We start from the raw sequence: 10662 nt of genomic DNA, 5'->3' as shown, positions 1-10662 counted from the left end.
GCCTCTCTGCCTCTCCCTCTATCTTTGCTCCAAACCTCCCTCCAAACCTCCCCCAAACATACAAACCTACAAACCTGCATCCCCCACCCAACCCACCCTCTCTCACACAGCAAGTGCCATCAGGACACGGGAAAAGCAAGCACAGAAGACACGGAAAACGACAGATAGCAACCATGAAGAAACGCCATGAAAATGCATGCAACAGATGTGGACTTGCAAGCACAGAAGCGTCACCAGGGAACATCTGCCAACAGTGCCAGAACGGGGAACAGGCAGTGAGCAATTGCCTCAACACATGGCGAGGAACAAAGCAGTGAGCAGGAAGCAATCTTTGCCAACAGCAAGCAGCACAGAAGCATCAGCGCACCTCAAATAAGACACAGTGAAAGCAACAGCCAGCAGCTGCAAGGAAGGCTCCACGGTGCACGCAGCCATTCTGCCAGCACACTGTGAGAGCGGGCAGGCTGCGCCCAGCAAGCCTTACTAGGAAGCAATGAAGCAAAGCTCGAACCTCGGGGAAGCACACAAGGGGAGGGGGGGCGCAGCACGGAAATACACACGCATTCAAATGAGAGCGAGCTCTCCACAGGAGCTGCCCACACTGTGTAAGGTGCCCGCAGAGAAAATGCCAGCTGGGACGTGATGGCAGGAAAAGCAGAAGCTGACCACAGGAGAAGAAGGCAGAAGACATGCCAGGGAAGGCCTGAAATGAAGCAAGAAACAGCGCTCTCAGAAGCCTTTCCTGAAAGGTGCTGCTGTTCCAGAAATAGCCACAAGCTGGCAGCAGAGGATCACAAATAAAGTGGCGCGCACTTCACAGCGCACGGAGGAGGGATTCCCGATGAATCCTCAGGCTTCGAACAGCAGACACCGCCAATCTGAAGCCGCCAGCATGGAAAGCAGGCTGACTGGAAACTGCTTGGAAACCCGGGCGGGGAAGCACCATGGAGATCTGCAGGGGAAATCGTGAAGGACTAACCCAAGCTGACATGTGAAGGATTTCCTACCAAAGCACGACGCAGCACAGGAAAACATGCCAACCAGTGTCCCGGCAGGCCAGGGCTGACAAGGCTCCATTGCCCAGGCAAGTAACCAATGCGGAGACCACGAACCAGACAATGGGAAACGGCTGCACACGCAGAGATGGCAGAAAGGACTCAAGAGAACATCACTGTCAGCGACCGATAATGTGAAACAACACCCAGATGCCACCACGCGCGCACACATGTGGCAGAAACTGCGGAAAAAGAGGCAGTGGCATCCTGGCTTGAGGAAACCACCTGTCAGAAAACACTGAGACCAGGAGATTTTCCCGACGGCCGGCAGCAAGCAGCAATGCAGCGGGCAATGTCAGCGGCACAGATGCCCAACACCCATTTGCCTCCTTTCATGGAGACTCATGGCCACAGGTGAGGATAGAAGGAGGGTAGGTGCCCTGGATGAAAGCAGACACATGGAGCAGAGCAAGAATGGAGCAAAGCAAGTGGGAAGCACAAAAGGAAAACAAGCAGAGACAGCACTGGAAGCAGCGTTCCTTTGCCAGGGCACCAAAATCCGTCGCCTAATGCACAGGTGGCAGGAAACCTGTACCACTTTCACGAACACAGGCGGCCCATGACATCACAGCGCATGCCTCCTGCAAGCACAGTCCCCGATCGGCTTTGATGGGGCACCTCCGAGAAAATACGTCCTAGACTGCATGCAAGGCATTGTAGGTCCCAGAACACGTAGGGCTGTGAGGTCCAGGTGAAACTGCGAAAGGAATCTGCAGGGGCTGTGGAGGATCACGAGTCAGAGAAGGACTTCCTGTGCTCAGTCAGCAGACATCCAAAACACACCTGGCACAGCACAGAACAGTGACGGACCGCACACTCACATCACCTGAGCTACTTGCAGGCGGACATGCAGAAGGAAGGAAGGAAGGAAGGAAGGAAGGAAGGAAGGAAGGAAGGAAGGAAGGAAGGAGGGAGGGAGGGAGGAGGAGGGAGGGAGGGAGGGAGGGAGGAAAGCATGTCATAGGCAGCCTTCAAAACTGTTCTCGACACATCAATGCACTAAGAAAGGGTAACGGAACACCACCAGCCACCCAACGCTGCTGAAATAGTGCGCCATCCCACTGGCAGCCACCAGACGGCAGCAGAGGAACAGAAGCAACACTCAAAAATGTTGAGGCGCAGCAGCGCAGAGACATTCACAACAACCCTCAACCAGCGCGCGGCCGACGCTGTGAGTTTCTAGATGAAGGCGTACTTAGGTGGCTAAGGGGAGAAGAGTCACAGGCCAACGTCGCACAGCAGCATGGAAACATGCATGGCAAATCATGAACCAGCAACGGCATCAGGAATCGGAGAGAAGAAATGCCTAAACAGGACAACACGCAGACCACTCCTCAGAAGCATGACGTCAACCGAATAGCACACGCACGCGGAGCCAATGAGGAGACCGCACAGGCAGCAACCGCACGCAAGCGAAGACTCAAAAAAATGAGCAGGAAGAAATGGCCAAAGGGGATCACACAGCAATGGCAGTGGCTGCCCTTGCTGGGATGATGTGTGCATGCCATCACTGACAAAGGGCGGACACTGTGGCAACAGGCATCAGCATCCCTGATTCTGGAAAGCACCTTTCCCAGACTTGCAATGCAGGGACCTGCTCCCACCACTCTTGAAGACCAGGACTAAAACAGAGAATGTCAATGTGACGGGTGCCCAGGACTTCTGTAGCACCCTCAAAACCAAAACTGGATCAAGGAGGAACATGCAAACAGGGCAGGTGGCAAGGAAAGACATGTCACCATGGAAGCAGCACCAGACAACCGGAAAAGAACATGAAAAGTGGGAAAAGACAGAGCACAACACAGAAAACACTGCATGGCCCCTAATGGGAGCCTGAGAATGTGCAGCCAGAGTAATGCAGCGGATGCCCCCCATGCAGAAGGGCTGGGGGCAATGGGGGAGACCTGCAGCTCCTCACGGGAGGCAAGCAGTGAGTGGGAATTCGCACTGAAATAGCAACACCGACCCACCCGTCATGACTCCCTGTGGAATAGCACATGGAAGCTATGCACCTGCACACCAGGTGACTGTGGCTGCAATACAACAGGGACGAGAAAACTGAACACACTCTTCTCCGCCGTCAACCTTCCAGGACTTCAAGAACAGGAAGCACGCAGACAAGCCTAAATGCCCCAGAAGGGGAGCAAAGCAGACACATTGCTGTCCTCTTACAGCACAGCCAGACACAGGCACACAATGCCACCAATGGGATTCATGAACACACGCCAGGAAAGGGGAATAACCGAGAGGCCAAAAGAGGACCCCACAGGGGAGGGAGCACAGCACCTCTGCAAGCCTATTCGGTCGGGACAGGAGGACGGGGAACGCTGGGGAATGGGCTGTGGAAACGCTGCACACCCACTGGCATGCGACTCGCACCTAAAAGGGAAGCAGACCCACGCCTGGCCGAGCTGTGACCGAACCACGGGGCAGCGGGTCTACCCACCACCTCAGCCCACGCACTGGCCGCCCCTCCTCCCTCCCGCGCTCTGCCCTGCTCACCAGCAGCCTCACGTCCACAGCCGCTCCAGGGAGCCCCGCCCCCCCCTGCCCTCAGCCTCCAACAACCGCCCAGGGCCTTTCTCGGAGCCGCTGAAGCCAAAAGCAAAGGAGGCGCCAAGCGGCTGACAAGACAATGCTCGCACCTGGCCCTGAAGGGAGCCACTGTGCGCTGCAGCGGGAACAGCTCCCTCTCCTCAGGGCGGGGACTGGATCCCCCGCCTCAGACACCAACCTCCTCCCTGACAGGACCCACTGTCTCTGGGCAGCAGACACGGCTCGGCAGAGCCGTAAACTGCCAGCTGCCAGCCGTAAACTGTCGGTCGGGGCTCGGGGCTTCCCTGCTTCCGGTGTCTCCAGAGCCAGAAAAGGCGCACTGGGGCGGTTGGTCCTTGTGACTGAGATGAAGCTCACCTGTAGGCATGAGCTCTCGCCAGCAGGCAGCCCCCATCCTGGCGGGAAAAGCTCAGTTCTGGCCCACGCCCCTCAGCTAACACCCAATAAACCACAATGGGAAGCAGTAACGTAGCTTCCTTCTGAGGGCACCTCATAAAAGCAAGGTGTGCCCTCCTCACCCCCTCTCCACATACACAGGGTGACGCGACAAGGTGCACCAACATACAAGGACTAATGAGACACGCACAAGGGGGGACTGGGGGCAGTGAGAAAACACACTCGTGCATTGGGCTCACAAGCCCATGGTCTTCATCATGCTTTTTGCAGAGGCCGCTCTACCACATGTGGCAAACTTACTCTGCATCCACTAGGACTTGGCCTGAACTTCACAGACTGAAGGCACATGACAGGAGGAAGAGGGGTGGGGGCACAAAGAACTGGACTCAGTCAGCGTCAAGACAATGACTTCATTTATTCTTAAAGTGTGCCAGGCTCAAAGGAAACCCAAAACAGTCCACAGGGGGGAAACTGGCATCTGTAATGGGGAGGGCACTGCATTGGAGAAGTGGGGGTAAGCCGAGTGGATGCGGGCGCATTATCGGGGAGGTGACTCTGGTGGGGAGAAAACATGGGATCATTTTGCGGGGGGAGGGGGGGGGGGGCGCTACAGGCAGGACGATGGGGAAAGACGTCCCAGAGAGAAAGAAGCCCAGGCTCTTGGGTGAAACATGCACCAGCACAGCACTACGTCGAGGACCACTGGGGTGGGTGAAGGGGGATAGTGCTGGACTAAAGGCAGCGCCGGGATGATGAAAAGCGACCACCCGTATCATCGGCCACGACGTTTTAAGGGGGCAGCAACGCATACAATAGATGGACAGGTGGGGACACATGGTTGCCCAAGCACAGGGTCCTCCAACCCACAGGTATGCTTCAGACACGCACACAGGCGACAGGATCCGTCATCGTCCTTTTTCACACTGGGCGCTCCACCACGTAATCCATGCACTCTGCGATGCCAGGGAAGGGTCCTCTCAACTTCCCATATCGGGGCCACACCCTAGGAAGAACCTGCCGAAAGCACAGAGGACTTAACTCAGGTTTGAGAAAATTGCGTCTATTTCAGCTCACAGGAAACCAAAAACCGCCCCGGGTGAGGCCAGCGCCTCAGAATGAAGGGGGCGATCACAGTTGGCATGGGGGCATGAAGGAGTCTATACTGGGTGGGACCCGGTGGAGCTGCTTTTCGGGATGACGTCATGAGCCCCAGTGGCAGCACTCAGCTGGCCATGACCATTAAAGACTAGGGCCACACAATTTTCGTGCTCTTTTCGCGGCAGTGGACCGACAGCTCACAGGCAACACAGGCACATGGAGGCTCCACTGAAAATACAACACATCCGGGCAGAGCTTTCTTGCACATGGGCGTGCCACACAACATTGATGTCTCCTTTCACTTCCAAACACCAGCCACTGACAACATCTGTCATGACTCAGGGAACAAAGGACAGAAAACACCGCCGACGCCTTACAGACATGAACGTATGACCTTCCAGTGGTCAAGGAACCCACTCTCACCCGGGAGGTGGACGACACACTCTTGGGCTGGACCACACTCATCAAACATCAAAACGCACACCATCTTCCTCAGGAACCAGCTCGACACAGAGGAACCGAACGGATCCAAGCACAACATTTCAATCTTCTTGACAAATACTAAATGACTTCGCCATTTCACACAACATCAGTGCCAACACATGAAACAACACACACTCACACACACACACACAGGAATCCTATCTGCCCCAACTCAACAAACACAAAAGAAACTTCCAGGATGCCCGACTTTCAATGCATATTGCAAAACTTGGAGAACTACATGGTCATCCATACCCCAGCCTCTCTGTGCCCTACAACACTCCGCACACAGGATCCCATTCGATACAACACGCAAGGGCAACCGGCAGCACAAATTCTAAACAAACCGCCATCGAAACCTCCTGCTCTGAGACATCCAACATGGACACTTACCTTCTCCCTCTTCGCCTACACCACGGAAGGGCGATGCTCAAGCAGGTCGACATGGGACACAGGCACATCCACAAACACATGCACGGGATTGCAATCACTCAACACTACAGGACTCAGCCTTTCTCAGAAAACCACAAAACACACCCTCATGGGCTCACCGGTCACTCTTTCTGTGCCTCCTTCCATAAAATCCTTCCACACATAGCATGGCAATCAACGCTTCTACAACAGTCCATGGCCAGCTAAGCAAACGCTCCTGCTCTCAGCACCTCATATCCCTTGAACTGACTCTCACGCTTCTGAACCATAACACCTTCTTACCTCTTCAGAGCAGAAACACATCCACCCAAAGACACGCTCAGTCGCCACACAGGGAAGCTCCAAAGGACAAGGACCTCATATGGATGGCCAAACGGGAGCGTCCACCTTCAATACATGACTTGGCCTGAAAAAAAGCAACAAGCATTTCCACGGCAGCCTTCGCCACACACGCTGGGAAGGAACCCAAAGGACACAACACACACGCTTCGGGGGAAAGCCTCACGCGCCTGCATGGCACCCAACATGGGGCTGTCACAACTCACCACCACCTCCACTGGTCCGCCACGGCTGCCTCCAATAGCTGCCCACACGAGTCCTATGCAATCAATGGAACCACACAACGACCCTAAAAATACCACATAACCAAGGACCACGGCACACACTCACCAACACCCATCTTCCCCATACCCACCATTTCACGAGGACCCCACACACACTCACACAAGCACACACGACCTGCATCGACCGAACAGTTCCCACCTACAACCATTCACAACAAACTCATACAACACTCAACACAAGTCTAGAAAATTACCACTCACAATTCAACAATCTCTCACATACATCTTTCTTTCTCTCCTCCACTCCCTCCTTCCCTCCCTCCCTCCCTCCCTCTCTCCCCACCCACCCACATCAAAACCTACTGCACCAAGGACACTGCCACGATACCCACCTACCCTCTTCCATCACAGCCAACACCCAGCGGGGACATCGGCCTTCCCTCAGCCTTCTCACACTGAAGATCTTGGGAGCACAGGCAGGGATGAAGGGACAGAGGAAAACTGAGGGGGGGGGGGGGGGAGAACCAGTCTGAAAGACCTTTTAGAAAGCTATCATCACATGCTCTTACAATTCTACTACGTTAAGGATACTTGCACACGCACAAGGGAGGACAGATGGACAGTCTCCCATGCCGGACAACATCCTGGGCAGCTCAGAAACACACTTGGACACCACCACGGCACGCACCGCACACCTACATGCTCCACCACATACGCACGTCCAAACACACCTCTCCCTCACCACCCACGCAAACCACACTCCAAAAGCACCACCGTCTGCACAAGGAACCACCCAAAAGCAATGCATGCACCCACTCCCACACCAACGGGACAACAAAATCGCAACACAACTCCACCACTTACCTCAGCAGACAACGGCTGGGTAGCTTGCCCCACGAACAACGCACGACGACACAAGGCTAAGGCATTCAACATCCATTCCATCAGCCGCACAACGCCTGCCTCAGCCGGAAAGCCTGCAAAAACCACTCAGGGGAGTCGTCGGCTTTTAAATGACTTTGGGCGGGATTGGCAAGGGCGGGAACTTTGCGGGCGGAGACTTCTTCGCGCATACCCAGAGGGGACACATTCCAATCTCCTCACCCAAACTCAACAGTGCCCTGCAGCAAAACCACTGCCCACACAGAAATCACATCAAAAGCCACTTCTGGGCACAAGGGGACCAACTCCAGGTCTCCATCGACCCAAACGGCACCTACCCCTCAACCTTGGGGACAACAAGCGCCTCGCACGGCCTCCCTTTCCTCATCAGGACACGGACCCACTGGGATCCACACGGACTCTCCACTTCACACACAACACAATGCATCACTGGCTGCTGACAAACAGCTTCAGCGCCTGGGACACACGCCTCCTCACTCCTACACAGTCGCATCTCACTTCCCCCACGACACCTGCCCTTCTTCGTCTCTGCTCCCACAAAAACGAACACCACGGACCACACCCTAGCCCCGAGTGGACCACAGGATACTGTTCACCGACCCTGGGACTCACACACCACCTAGCCTTGACACACACCACACAACCTTCGCCTTCCTCACATCACTCAACAACCAACAGTCTCACCTGGCTTGGTTCCTCACAAACGTCCCTGCCATCCCGCCTCACAGGCACGCACCACACTCAGCCTTCTCTCCCAGCCCACACGGACCTCACCCCAGCCGACAGGCTCCGTCCCATACAACAACCGACGCCAGCGCTGGACCCTCTGCACACACACCTCCACGGAAACAAGGGCCGAAACAATGGCCGGCTCCCTCACCAAACACAAAACCTCACCCTTCCTCCCCATTGCAAACCTAATAGCATCCACACAGGCACCACTTCCAGCCAGCCACACAGCACCATCGCCTGCCCTCTCAACGGCCACACCCACATGCCCATGCCTACGGGGAGCCACACACCTCCACCCTCATCCCCTCAAGAATGGCCCATCCATCGCTCCATCCACCTTTGGACAGAGGGAACCCCACCGCTTGCAAACAACAAAGCCTTGCAAACACATTTCTGGCCAAAATCTCCCATGGCCTCTTCTGTTTTGCTTTGGGAAACCACTGCCTCCTGCTCAACTCGACACGACAGTGGCTGCACAACAAAATCACAGGCCATACACGGATGCGACTCACTTCCTTCCACAACAATACAAAACACTGACCATCCAAAATGCACTCAAAAAAATGACATCAGCACACAACACCTGTCTCTCTCTAGCTGACAGCATCATAAAACAGGGACAAACTTGCCACTGCCTGCATACGGAGACCAGGCCACACAACACTCAACGACTTGCAAAGGAAAGGACATGGACATCGCTTCAAAACAAACCACTTGCCCAACACCTCTCTCACTGGAACCTCGCTCACAGCCTGCCTGGACCGAAAAACCGCACAAGAGCACCTCATGGACCCCGCACAGAGCCCCAGACCAAACCTCACGTCTCACCAACACACCCTACCCCTTCCAGACTCCAACTAACACTTGCATCCGCCTCACAGCTCACCTCACCGACCTTCTCATCCAAACGGACTACCACAGCTTGGCCTCACAAGCACACTGGACAACTCCTTCAAACACAGCCCCGCCTCTCACCTCCACCCCCACAGCGCCTCTGCCCTCCTCACAGGAAAAAGAAACACCTCTTGGCCATCGCTGGATCCTTCACAGATGCATCACCATGAAAAATCCTTCCAACAACAAGCACAAACCACACACTCGAGGAAAAAATCTGACCACCAAACCTATCTCACACGACCATTCTACTACAAATACATACAACCATGATCAAAAACACACAACCACAACAAAGCCACACAACCATCTCAACCACATGCACAAGGAACACTCAGGGAAAACGGGGTTGCATGCAGGCAAACGGACCCTCTGGCGGATCTCAACAACACGACTCAGTGACTCCAAATACACAAACACGGCACAAACACATACCTTCTGCACCACAAACCTTGGCTTGGGCCTAAAGAAACCTCCTCCACCCCTTCCTTCCTTCCTTCCTTCCTCCCTTCCTTCCTTCCTTCGTCCCTTCCTCCCTCCCTCCCTCCCAGCAATGACATGACCAGCCCTTTCAAATACCCACAGCCACTTCCTCCTTCCAAATCCTCACAACTACTCTCAATGGCTTTGCACCCCGACGCTGCCCTTGCTCTCTCCAAAAAAAGGAACTTCTTTGACACACTGAAAATCACACGACAACAGCTCAATGCATCACTTGAAATCCACGCCTGCCTCACACATGGGGAAGCAAGGACAAAGCAAACTGGACCAAACCTCTAGGCTTGGCCAAAAAAAAATAAACTCACGTAGCTGCAGGACACTTCAGGCTTAACCACTCAAACAATCACAACAATACAGGCAGTTCTGCTCCCACCCACTGGCCGGGGCTAAGCCCTCAGGGGGACCAACAAAGGCCACTTGAAAAGGACATTTCACAACGATCTCAGCTCACACACAAGAGGACAAAACCCTGCATCCACATGCACATGCATCTTGCTCAGGGAACACAGGGCCCGAGGACAGCACCAACCACTACAAACTCCTTTGCAATTCAATGCTTGGCTTCCTAGGACATCCTCACCGGCCACTTTCGGCCTCTTCCCTTGCTGAGGCCGCTGCGCACCATTCCCTCAGGGACTCATGCAAACCTGCAAATGCCACATTCGACACATCCACCAAACAAACACAACAACCACAAACATCCCATCTGCTTTCTCCTGCTACTACAGGTTCCAACGCACTTCCATGGCATCACGGACTCCAGATCAACACTCCATCCTGCCATTCAAACCACATCCTGGGAGGGGACGGACGGAAATGGCACATGGCACATGCCAGCTTTGCCAATCGCAGCCACTGATTCATAGCGCAAACCTGACATCCAACACCCACCCCATCACAGGGACTCACTTGACATGCTCAAACACCTGGCCAGCTGTGGGCTCACAAACTCAAGCTTGCACGGGCACAGGGGCACGGGGGGGGGGGGGGGGGGGGGGCGGGCAGGGGAGTGGGCAACCGACCCTCCCGACTCACATGGCCGACTGACC

The sequence above is a fragment of the Myotis myotis genome, unplaced genomic scaffold (assembly GCF_014108235.1).
Source record: "Myotis myotis isolate mMyoMyo1 unplaced genomic scaffold, mMyoMyo1.p scaffold_m19_p_38, whole genome shotgun sequence".
NCBI lineage: Eukaryota > Metazoa > Chordata > Mammalia > Chiroptera > Vespertilionidae > Myotis > Myotis myotis.
Note: the sequence above shows the minus strand (reverse complement) of the source record.